The sequence below is a fragment of the Schistocerca piceifrons genome, unplaced genomic scaffold, assembly GCF_021461385.2.
Source record: "Schistocerca piceifrons isolate TAMUIC-IGC-003096 unplaced genomic scaffold, iqSchPice1.1 HiC_scaffold_2028, whole genome shotgun sequence".
Lineage (NCBI taxonomy): Eukaryota > Metazoa > Arthropoda > Insecta > Orthoptera > Acrididae > Schistocerca > Schistocerca piceifrons.
This window is the reverse complement of record NW_025727932.1, coordinates 697,333-711,467: the sequence shown is the minus strand read 5'-3', so window position 1 is coordinate 711,467 and position 14,135 is coordinate 697,333.

Below are 14,135 nucleotides of genomic sequence, written 5' to 3'. Positions count from 1 at the left end.
ACACAGAAATTGCTTCGGAATTAAATACAAAGGGCACAATGCCGACTTAATTACAAGAACACTGACTCTTCTTACTGACTATGTTTTGAAGCATTCCTGAGACACTAGTTATAGATTCCGATGCTTCACTTCAGGTTTACTGTATCCCTCTGACCTTCTAATTGATGATGAAACACAGATATTGCATCGGAATTAAATAGAAAAGCCACAATGCCGACTTAAGTACAAGAAGACTGACTCTTCTTACTGACTATGATTTGAACCATTCCTGTGACACTAGTTATTGATTCCGATGCTTCACTTCAGGTTTACTGTATCCCGTTGACCTTCTCATTGTCGATGAAACACAGAAATTGCATCGGTATTAAATAGAATAAGCAGAATGCTGCCCTAAGTACAAGAAGTCTGACTCTTCCTACTGTCTATGATTTGAACCATTCCTGTGACGCTAGTTACAGATTCCGATGCTTCACTTCAGGTTTACTCTTCTTACTGACCTTCTTATTGACGATGAAACACAGAAATTGCATCGGAATTAGATAGAAAAGGCACAATGCCGACTTAAGTACAAGAAGACTAACTCTTCTTACTGTCTATGTTTTGAACCATTCCTGTGACGCTAGTTACAGATTCCGATGCTTCACTTCAGGTTTACAGTATCCCTCTGACCTTCTTATTGACGATGAAACACAGTAATTGCATCGGAATTAAATACAAAAGGCACAATGCCGACTTAAGGACAAGAAGACTGTCTCTTCTTACTGACTATGTTCTGAACCATTCCTGTGACACTAGTTATAGATTCCGATGCTTCACTTCATGTTTACTGTATCCCTCTGACCTTCTTATTGACGCAAAAACACAGAAATTGCATCGGAATTATATTTAAAAATGCGCAATGCTGACTGAAGTGCAAGAAGACTGACTCTCCGCCCTGACTATGTTTGGAACCACTCCTGTGACACTAGTTATAGATTCCGATGCTTCACTTCAGGTTAACTGTATCCTTTGGACCTTCTTATTGACGATGAAACACAGAAATTGGATCGGAAATAAATAGAAAAGGCACAATGCCGACTTAAGTGCAAGAAGACTGACTCTTGTTACTGACTATGTTTGGAACCAATCCTGTGACACTAGTTATTGATTCCGATGCTTCATTTCAGGTTTACTGTATCCCTCTGACCTTCTTATTGGTGATGAAACACAGATATTGCATCGGAATTAAATAGAAAAGGCAGAATGCCGACTTCAGTACAAGAAGACTGACTCTTCTTACTGTCTATGATTTGAACCATTCCTGTGACACTAGTTATAGATTCCGATGCTTCACTTCAGGTTTACTGTATCCCTTGGACCTTCTAATAGACGATGAAACACAGAAATTGCGTCGGAATTAAATAGAAAAAGCACAATGCCAACTTAAGTACATGAAGTCTGACTCTTCTTACTGTCTATGTTTTGAACAATTCCTGTGACGCTATTTACAGATTCCGATGCTTCACTTCAGGTTTTCTGTATCCCTCTGACCATTATATTGACGATGAAACACAGAAATTGCATCTGAATTAAATAGAAAAGGCACAATGCCGACTTAAGTACAAGAAAGCTAACTCTTCTTACTGTCTATGTTTTGAACCATTCCTGTGACGCTAGTTACAGATTCCGATGCTTCACTTCAGGTTTACTGCATCCCTCTGACCTTCTTATTGACGAGAAACACAGAAATTGCATCGGAATTAAATTTAAAAATGCACAATGCCGACTTAAATGCAAGAAGACTGACTCTTCGTACTGACTATATTTTGAACCACTCCTATGACACTAGTTATAGATTCCGATACTTCACTTCAGGTTTAATATATCCCTTGGACCTTCTTAAAGACGATGAAACACAGAAATTGCATCGGAAATAAATACAAAAGGCACAATGCCGACTTATGTACAAGAAGACTGACTCTTCGTACTGACTATGTTTTGAACCATACCCGTGACACTAATTAGAGATTTTGATGGTTCACTTCAGGTTTACTGAATCCCTTGGACCTTCTTATTGACGATGAAACACAGAAATTGCATCGAAAATAAATAGAAAAGGCACAATGCCGACTTAAGTGCAAGAAGACTGACTCTTGTTACTGACTATGTTTGGAACCATTCCTGCGACACTAGTTATTGATTCCGATGCTTCACTTCTGGTTTACTGTATCCCTCTGACGTTCTTATTGACGATGAAACACAGAAATTGCATCGGAATTAAATAGAAAATGCACAATGCCGACTTAAGTACAAGAAGACTGACTCTTCTTACTGTCTATGATTTGAACCATTCCTGTGACGCTAGTTATAGATTCCGATGCTTCACTTTACGTTTACTGTATCCCTTGGACCTTCTTATTGACGATGAAACACAAAAATTGCATCGGAATTAAATAGAAAAGGCACAATGCCGACTTAAGTACAAGAGGACTGACTCTTCATACTGTCTATGTTTTGAACCATTCCTGTGACGCTAGTTACAGATTCCAATGCTTCAATTCAGGTTTACTGTATCCCTCTGACCATCTTATTGACGATGAAACACAGAAATTGGATCGAAATTAAATAGAAAAGGCACAATGCCGACTTATGTACAAGAAGACTAACTCTTCTCACTGTCTATGTTTGGAACCATTCCTGTGACGCTAGTTACAGATTCCGATGCTTCACTTCAGGTTTACTGTATTCCTCTGACCTTCTTATTGACGATGAAACACAGTAATTGCATCAGAATTAAATAGAAAAGGCACAATGCCGACTTAAGTACAAGAAGACTGGCTCTTCATACTGAATATGTTTGGAACCATTCCTGTGACACTAATTATAGCTTCCGATGGTTCACTTCAGGTTTACTGTATCCCTTGGACCTTCTTATTGACAATGAAACTCAGAAATTGCATCGGAAATAAATAGAAAAGGCACAATGTCGACTTAAGTGCAAGAAGACTGACTCTTGTTACTGAGTATGTTTGGAACCATTCCTGTGACACTAGTTATTGATTCCGATGCTTCACTTCAGGTTTACTGTATCCCTCTGACCTTCTTATTGATGATGAAACACAGATATTGCATCGGAATTAAATAGAAAAGGCGCAATGCCGACTTAAGTACAAGAAGACTGACTCTTCTTACTGTCTATGATTTGAACCATTCCTGTGACACTAGTTACAGATTCCGATGCTTCACTTCAGGTTTACTGTATCCCTTGGAACTTCTTATTGACGATGAAACACAGAAATTGCGTCGGAGTTAAATAGAAAGGCACAATGCCGACTTAAGTACAAGAAGTCTGACTCTTCTTACTGTCTATGTTTTGAACCATTCCTGTGACGCTAGTTACAGATTCCGATGCTTCACTTCAGGGTTACTGTATCCCTCTGACCATCTTATTGACGATGAAACACAGTAATTGCATCGGAATTAAATAGAAAAGGCACAATACAAACTTAAGTACAAGAAGACTGACTTTTCTTACTAACTATGAGTTGAACCATTTCTGTGACACTACCTATAGATTCCGATGGTTCACTTCAGGTTTACTGTATTCCTCCGACCTTCTTATTGACGATGAAACACAGAAATTGCATCGGAATTAAATACAAAAGGCACAATGCCGACTTAAGTACAAGAAGACTGACTCTTCTTACTGACCATGTTCTAAACCATTCCTGTGACACTAGTTATAGATTCCGATGCTTCACTTCAGGCTTACTGTATCCCTCTGACCTTCTAATTGACGCTGAAACACAGTAATTGCATCGGAATTAAATTTAAAAATGCACAATGCCGACTTAAGTGCAAGAAGACTGACTCTCTGTACTGACTACGTTTTGAACCACTCCTATGACACTAGTTATAGATTCCGATGCTTCACTTCAGGTTTAATGTATCCCCTGGACCTTCTTATTGACGATGAATCACAGAAATTGCATCGGAATTAAATACAAAAGGCACAATGCCGACCTAAGTACAAGAAGACTGCCTCTTCGTACTGACTATGTTTTGAACCATTCCTGTGACACTAATTATAGATTTCGATGGTTCACTTCATTTTTACTGTTTCCCTTGGACCTTCTTATTGACGATGACACACAGAAATTGCATCGGAAATAAATAGAAAAGGCACAATGCCGACTTAAGTGCAAGAAGACTGACTCTTGTTACTGATTATGTTTGGTACCATTCCTGTGACACTAGTTATTGATTCCGATGCTTCACTTCAGGTTTACTGTATCCCTCTGACCCTCTTATTGACGATGAAACACAGAAATTGCATCGGAATTAAATAGAAAAGGCACAATGCCGACTTAAGTACAAGAAGACTGACTCTTCTTACTGTCTATGATTTGATCCATTCCTGTGACACTAGTTACAGATTCCGCTGCTTCACTTCAGGTTTACTGTATCCCTTGGAACTTCTTATTGACGATGAAACACAGAAATTGCGTCGGAGTTAAATAGAAAGGCACAATGCCGACTTAAGTACAAGAAGTCTGACTCTTCTCACTGTCTATGTTTTGAACCATTCCTGTGGCACTAGTTATAGATTCCGATGTTTCACTTCAGGTTTACTGTATCCCTTGGACCTTCTTATTGATGATGAAACACAGAAATTGCATCGGAATTAAATAGAAAAGGCACAATGCCGAATTAAGTACAAGAAGACTGACTCTTCTTACTGTCTATGTTTTGAACAATTCCTGTGACGCTAGTTACAGATTCCAATGCTTCACGTCTGGTTTACTGTATCCCTCTGACCATCTTATTAACGATGAAACACAGAAATTGCATCGGAATTAAATAAGGAAGGCACAATGGCGACTTAAGTACAAGAAGACTGACTCTTCGTACTGGCTATGTTTTGAACCACTGCTGTGACACTAGTTATAGATTCCGATGCTTCACTTCAGGTTACTGTATCCCTTGGACCTTCTTATTGACGATGAAACACAGACATTGCATCGGAATTAAATACAAAAGGCACAATGCCGACTTAAGTACAAGAAGACTGACTCTTCGTACTGACTATGTATTGAACCAACCCTGTGACACTAGTTATAGATTCCGATGATTCACTTCAGGTTTACTCTACCCCTTGGACCTTCTTATTGACGATGAAACACTGAAATTGCATCGGAAATAAATAGAAAAGGCACAATGCCGACTTAAGTGCAAGAAGACTGACTCTTCTTACTGTCTATGTTTTCAACCATTCCTGTGACGCTAGCTACATATTCCGATGCTTCACTTCAGGTTTACTGTATCCCTCTGACCTTCTTATTGACGATGAAACACAGATATTGCATCGGAATTAAATACAAACGGCACAATGCCGAATTAAGTACATGTTGACCGACTCTTCCTACTGTCTATGTTTTGAAACATTCCTGTGACACTAGTTATAGATTGCGATGCTTCATTTCAGGTTTACTGTATCCCTTGGACCTTCTTATTGACGATGAAATACAGAAAGTGCATCGGAATGAAATAGAAAAGGCACAATGCCGACTTAAGTACAAGAAGACTAACTCTTCTTTCTGACTGTTTTGAACCATTCCTGTGACGGTAGTTACAGATTCCGATGCTTCACTTCAGTTTTACTATATCCCTCTGACCTTCTTATTGACGATGAAACACAGAAATTGCATCGGAATTAAATAGAAAAGGCACAATGCCGTCTTAAGTACAAGAAGACTGACTCGTCCTACTGTCTATGTTTTGAACCATTCCTGTGACACTAGTTATAGATTCCGATGCTTCACTTCAGGTTTGCAGCATCCCTCTGACCTTCTTATTGACGATGAAACACAGAAATTGCATCGGATTTAAATAGTAAAGGCACAACGCCGAATTAAGTACAAGAAGACTGACTCTTCTTTGTGACTATCTTTTGTACGATTCCTGTAACACTAGTTATAGATTCCGATGCTTCACTTCAGGTTTACTGTATTCCTCTGACCTTCTTATTGACGATGAAACACTGATATTGCATCGGAATTAAATAGAAAAGGCACAATGCCGACTTAAGTACAAGAAGACTGACACTTCTTACTGTCTATGTTTTGAACCATTTCTGTGACGCTAGTTACAGATTCCGATGCTTCACTTCAGGTTTACTGTATCCCTCTGACCATCTTATTGACGATGAAACACAGAAATTGCGTCGGAATTAAATAGAAAAGGCACAATGCCGACTTAAGTACAAGAAGGCTAACTCTTCTTACTGTTTATGTTTTGAACCATTCCTGTGACGCTAGTTACAGATTCCGATGCTTCACTTCAGGTTTACTGTATCTCACTGACCTTCTTATTGACGATGAAACACAGAAATTGCATCGGAATTAAATACAAAAGCACAATGCCGACTGAAGTACAAGAACACTGACTCTTCTTACTGACTATGTTCTGAACCATTCCTGTGACACTAGTTATAGATTCCGATGCTTCACTTCATGTTTACTGTATCCCTCTGACCTTCTTATTGACGATGAAACAGAGAAATTGCATCGGAAATAAATAGAAAAGGCACAATGCCGACTTAAGTGCAAGAAGACTGACTCTTGTTACTGACTATGTTTGGAACCATTCCTGTGACACTAGTTATTGATTCCGATGTTTCACTTCAGGTTTACTGTATCCCACTGACTTCTTATTGACGATGAAACACAGATATTGCATCGGAATTAAATAGAAAAGGCACAATGCCGACTTAAGTACAAGAAGACTGACTCTTCTTACTGTCTATGATTTGAACCATTCCTGTGACACTAGTTATAGATTCCGATGTTTCACTTCAGGTTTACTGTATACCTTGGACCTTCTTATTGACGATGAAACACAGAAATTGCATCGGAATTAGATAGAAAAAGCACAATGCCGACTTAAGTACAAGAAGACTAACACTTCTTACTGTCTATGTTTTGAACCATTCCTGTGACGCTAGTTACAGATTCCGATGCTTCACTTCAGGTTTACTGTATCCCTCTGACCTTCTTATTGACGATGAAACACAGTAACTGCATCGGAATTAAATAGAAAAGGCACAATGCCGACTTAAGTACAAGAAGACTGACTCTTCGTACTGACTATGTTTTGAACCATTCCTGTGACACTAATTATAGCTTCCGATGGTTCACTTCAGGTTTACTGTATCCCTTGGACCTTCTTATTGACGATGTAACTCAGAAATTGGATCGGAAATAAATAGAAAAGGCACAATGCCGACTTAAGTGCAAGAAGACTGACTCTTGTTACTGACTATGTTTGGAACCATTCCTGTGACACTAGTTATTGATTCCGATGCTTCATTTCAGGTTTACTGTATCCCTCTGGCCTTCTTATTGGTGATGAAACACAGATATTGCATCGGAATTAAATAGAAAAGGCAGATTGCCGACTTAAGTACAAGAAGACTGATTCTTCTTACTGTCTATGATTTGAACCATTCCTGTGACACTAGTTATAGATTCCGATGCTTCACTTCAGGTTTAATGTATCCCTTGGACCTTCTTATTGACGATGAAACACAGAAACTGCATCGGAATTAAATACAAAAGGCACAATGCCGACTTAAGTCAAGAAGACTGACTCTTCGTACTGACTATGTTTTGAACCATTCCCGTGGCACTAATTAGAGATTTTGATGGTTCACTTCAGGTTTACTGTATCCCTTGGACCTTCTTATTGACGATGAAACAGAGAAATTGCATCGGAAATAAATAGAAAAGGCACAATGCCGACTTAAGTGCAAGAAGACTGACTCTTGTTACTGACTATGTTTGGAACCATTCCTGTGACGCTAGTTACAGATTCCGATGCTTCACTTCAGGTTTACTGTATCCCTCTGACCTTCTTATAGACGATGAAACACAGAAATTGCGTCGGAATTAAATAGAAAAATCACAATGAAAACTTAAGTACATGAAGTCTGACTCTTCTTACTGTCTATGTTTTGAACAATTCCTGTGACGCTAGTTACAGATTCCGAAGCTTCACTTCAGGTTTTCTGTATCCCTCTGACCATTATATTGACGATGAAACACAGAAATTGCATCTGAATTAAATAGAAAAGGCACAATGCCGACTTAAGTACAAGAAAGCTAACTCTTCTTACTGTCTATGTTTTGAACCATTCCTGTGACGCTAGTTACAGATTCCGATGCTTCTCTTCAGGTTTACTGTATCCCTCTGACCTTCTTATTGACGATGAAACACAGTAATTGCATCGGAATTAAATAGAAAAGGCACAATGCCGACTTAAGTACAAGAAGACTGACTCTTCTTACTAACTATGATTTGAACCATTCCTGTGACAAAAGCTATAGATTCCGATGCTTCACTTGAGGTTTACTGTATCCCTCCGACCTTCTTATTGACGATGAAACACAGAAATTACATCGGAATTAAATACAAAAGGCACAATGCCGACTTAAGTACAAGTAGACTGACTCTTCTTACTGACTATGTTCTAAACCATTCCTGTGACACTAGTTATAGATTCCGATGCTTCACTTCAGGCTTACTGTATCCCTCTGACCTTCTTATTGACGCTGAAACACAGAAATTGCATCGGAATTAAATTTAAAAATGCACAATGCCAACTTAAATGCAAGAAGACTGACTCTTCGTACTGACTATGTTTTGAACCACTCCTATGACACTAGTTATAGATTCCGATGCTTCACTTCAGGTTTAATGTATCCCTTGGACCTTCTTATTGACGATGAAACACAGAAACAGCATCGGAATTAAATACAAAAGGCACAATGCCGACTTAAGTACAAGAAGACTGACTCTTCGTACTGACTATGTTTTGAACCATTCCCGTGGCACTAATTAGAGATTTTGATGGTTCACTTCAGGTTTACTGTATCCCTTGGACCTTCTTATTGACGATGAAACACAGAAATTGCATCGGAAATAAATAGAAAAGGCACAATGCCGACTTAAGTGCAAGAAGACTGACTCTTGTTACTGACTATGTTTGGAACCATTCCTGTGACACTAGTTATTGATTTTCGATGCTTCACTTCTGGTTTACTGTATCCCTCTGACCTTCTTATTGACGATGAAACACAGAAATTGCATCGAAATTAAATAGAAAAGGCACAATGCCGACTTAAGTACAAGAAGACTGACTCTTCTTACTGTCTATGTTTTGAACCATTCCTGTGACGATAGTTACAGATTCCAATGATTCACTTCAGGTTTACTGTATCCCTGTGACCATCGTAATAGCGATGAAACACAGAAATTGCATCGGAATTAAATAAGGAAGGCACAATGCCGACTTAATTACATGAAGACTAACACTTCTTACTGTCTATGATTTGAACCATTCCTGTGACGCTAGTTACAGATTCCGATTCTTCACTTCACGTTTACTGTATTCCTCTGACCATCTTATTGACGATGAAACACAGTAATTGCGTCAGAATTAAATAGAAAAGGCACAATGCCGACTTAAGTACAAGAAGACTGACTCTTGTTACTGACTATGTTTGGAACTATTCCTGTGACACTAGTTATTGATTCCGATGCTTCACTTCAGGTTTACTGTATCCCTCTGACCTTCTTATTGACGATGAAACACAGTAATTGCATCGGAATTAAATAGAAAAGGCACAATGCCGACTTAAGTACAAGAAGACTGTCTCTTCTTACTAACTATGATTTGAACCATTTCTGTGACACTAGCTATAGATTCCGATGCTTCACTTCAGGTTTACTGTATCCCTCCTTCCTTCTTATTGACGATGAAACACAGAAATTGCATCGGAATTAAATACAAAAGGCACAATGCCGACTTAAGTACAAGAAGACTGACTCTTCTTACTGACTATGTTCTAAACCATTTCTTTGACACTAGTTATAGATTCCGATGCTTCACTTCAGGCTTACTTTATCCCTCTGACCTTCTTATTGACGCTGAAACACACTAATTGCATCGGAATTAAATTTAAAAATGCACAATGCCGACTTAAGTGCAAGAAGACTGACTCTTCGTACTGACTACGTTTTGAACCACTCCTGTGACACTAGTTATAGATTCCGATGCTTCACATCAGGTTTAATGTATCCCCTGGACCTTCTTATTGACGATGAAACACAGAAATTGCATCGGAATTAAATAGAAAAGGCACAATGCCGACTTAAGTACAAGAGGACTGACTCTTCTTACTGTCTATGTTTTGAAACATTCCTGTGACACTAGTTATTGATTCCGATGCTTCACTTCTGGTTTACTGTATCCCTCTGACCTTCTTATTGACGATGAAACACAGAAATTGCATCGGAACTAAAATAGAAAAGGCACAATGCCGACTTAAGTACAAGAAGACTGACTCTTCTTACTGTCTATGTTTGAACCATTCCTGTGACGCTAGTTACAGGTTCCAATGCTTCACTTCAGGTTTACTGTATCCCTGTGACCATCTTAATAACGATGAAACACAGAAATTGCATCGGAATTAAATAAGGAAGGCACAATGCCGACTTAAGTACAAGAAGACTGACTCTTCGTACTGGCTATGTTTTAAACCAATCATGTGACACTAGTTATCGATTCCGATGCTTCACTTCAGGTTACTGTATCCCTTGGACCTTCTTATTGACGATGAAACACAGATATTGCATCGGAATTAAATACAAAAGGCACAATGCCGACTTAAGTACAAGAAGACTGACTCTTCGTACTGACTATGTTTTGAACCATTCCCGTGGCACTAATTAGAGATTTTGATGGTTCACTTCAGGTTTACTGTATCCCTTGGACCTTCTTATTGACGATGAAACACAGAAATTGCATCGGAAATAAATGGAAAAGGCACAATGCCGACTTAAGTGCAAGAAGACTGACTCTTGTTACTGACTATGTTTGGAACCAATCCTGTGACACTAGTTATTGATTCCGATGCTTCACTTCTGGTTTACTGTATCCCTCTGACCTTCTTATTGACGATGAAACACAGAAATTGCATCGGAACTAAAATAGAAAAGGCACAATGCCGACTTAAGTACAAGAAGACTGACTCTTCTTACTGTCTATGTTTGAACCATTCCTGTGACGCTAGTTACAGATTCCAATGCTTCACTTCAGGTTTACTGTATCCCTGTGACCATCTTAATAACGATGAAACACAGAAATTGCATCGGAATTAAATAAGGAAGGCACAATGCCGACTTAAGTACAAGAAGACTAACACTTCTTACTGTCTATGATTTGAACCATTCCTGTGACGCTAGTTACAGATTCCGATGCTTCACTTCAGGTTTACTGTATCCCTCTGACCATCTTATTGACGATGAAACACAGAAATTGCATCGAAATTAAATAGAAAAGGCACAATGCCGACTTATGTACAAGAAGACTAACTCTTCTTACTGTCTATGTTTGGAACCATTCCTGTGACACTAGTTATAGATTCCGATGCTTCACTTCAGGCTTACTGTATCCCTCTGACCTTCTTATTGACGCTGAAACACAGACATTGCATCGGAATTATATTTAAAAATGCACAATGCCAACTTAAATGCAAGAAGACTGACCTTTCGTACTGACTATGTTTTGAACCACTCCTATGACACTAGTTATAGATTCCGATGCTTCACTTCAGGTTTAATGTATCCCTTGGACCTTCTTATTGACGATGAAACACAGAAATTGCAACGGAATTAAATACAAAAGGCACAATGCCGACTTAAGTACAAGAAGACTGACTCTTCGTACTGACTATGTTTTGAACCATTCCCGTGGCACTAATTAGAGATTTTGAAGGTTCACTTCAGGTTTACTGTATCCCTTGGACCTTCTTATTGACGATGAAACACAGAAATTGTATCGGAAATAAATAGAAAAGGCACAATGCCGACTAAAGTGCAAGAAGACTGACTCTTGTTACTGACTATGTTTGGAACCATTCCTGTGACACTAGTTATTGATTCCGATGCTTCACTTCTGGTTTACTGTATCCCTCTGACCTTCTTATTGACGATGAAACACAGAAATTGCATCGGAATTAAATAGAAAAGGCACAATGCCGACTTAAGTACAAGAAGACTGACTCTTCTTACTGTCTATGTTTTGAACCATTTCTGTGACGATAGTTACAGATTCCAATAATTCACTTCAGGTTTACTGTATCCCTGTGACCATCGTAATAACGATGAAACACAGAAATTGCATCGGAATTAAATAAGGAAGGCACAATGCCGACTTAAGTACAAGAAGACTAACACTTCTTACTGTCTATGATTTGAACCATTCCTGTGACACTAGTTATAGATTCCGATGCTTCACTTCAGGCTTACTTTATCCCTCTGACCTTCTTATTGACGCTGAAACACAGTAATTGCATCGGCATTAAATTTAAAAATGCACAATGCCGACTTAAGTGCAAGAAGACTGACTCTTCGTACTGACTACGTTTTGAACCACTCCTGTGACACTAGTTATAGATTCCGATGCTTCACTTCAGGTTTAATGTATCCCCTGGGCCTTCTTATTGACGATGAAACACGGAAATGGCATCGGAATTAAATAGAAAAGGCACAATGCCGACTTAAGTACAAGAGGACTGACTCTTCTTACTGTCTATGTTTTGAACCATTCCTGTGACGCTAGTTACAGATTCCAATGCTTCACTTCAGGTTTACTCTATCCCTCTGACCATCTTATTAACGATTAAACACAGATATTGCATTGGAATTAAATAAGGTAGGCACAATGCCGACTTAAGTACAAGAAGACTGACTCTTCGTACTGGCTATGTTTTTAACCAATCATGTGACACTAGTTATCGATTCCGATGCTTCACTTCAGGTTACTGTATACCTTGGACCTTCTTATTGACGATGAAACACAGAAATTGCATCGGAATTAAATACAAAAGGCACAATGCCGACTTAAGTACAAGAAGACTGACTCTTCTTACTGACTATGTTCTAAACCATTCCTTTGACACTAGTAATAGATTCCGATGCTTCACTTCAGGCTTACTTTATCCCTCTGACCTTCTTATTGACGCTGAAACACAGTAATTGCATCGGAATTAAATTTAAAAATGCACAATGCCGACTTAAGTGCAAGAAGACTGACTCTTCGTACTGACTACGTTTTGAACCACTAATGTGACACTAGTTATAGATTCCGATGCCTCACTTCAGGTTTAATGTATCCCCTGGACCTTCTTATTGACGATGAAACACAGAAATTGCATCGGAATTAAATAGAAAAGGCACAATGCCGACTTAAGTACAAGAGGACTGACTCTTCTTACTGTCTATGTTTTGAACCATTCCTGTGACGCTAGTTACAGATTCCAATGCTTCACTTCAGGTTTACTGTATCCCTCTGACCATCTTATTAACGATGAAACACAGAAATTGCATTGGAATTAAATAAGGTAGGCACAATGCCGACTTAAGTACAAGAAGACTAACACTTCTTACTGTCTATGATTTGAACCATTCCTGTGACGCTAGTTACAGATTCCGATGCTTCACTTCAGGTTTACTGTATTCCTCTGACCTTCTTATTGACGATGAAACACAGTAATTGCATCGGAATTAAATAGAAAAGGCACAATGCCGACTTAAGTACAAGAAGACTGTCTCTTCTTACTAACTATGATTTGAACCATTTCTGTGACACTAGCTATAGATTCCGATGCTTCACTTCAGGTTTACTGTATCCCTCCGACCTTCTTATTGACGATGAAACACAGATATTGCATCGGAATTAAATACAAAAGGCACAATGCCGACTTAAGTACAAGAAGACTGACTCTTCTTACTGACTATGTTCTATACCATTCCTGTGACACTAGTTATAGATTCCGATGCTTCACTTCAGGCTTACTTTATCCCTCTGACCTTCTTATTGACGCTGAAACACAGTAATTGCATCGGAATTAAATTTAAAAATGCACAATGCCGACTTAAGTGCAAGAAGACTGACTCTTCGTACTGACTACGTTTTGAACCACTCCTGTGACACTAGTTATAGATTCCGATGCTTCACTTCAGGTTTAATGTATCCCCTGGGCCTTCTTATTGACGATGAAACACAGAAATGGCATCGGAATTAAATAGAAAAG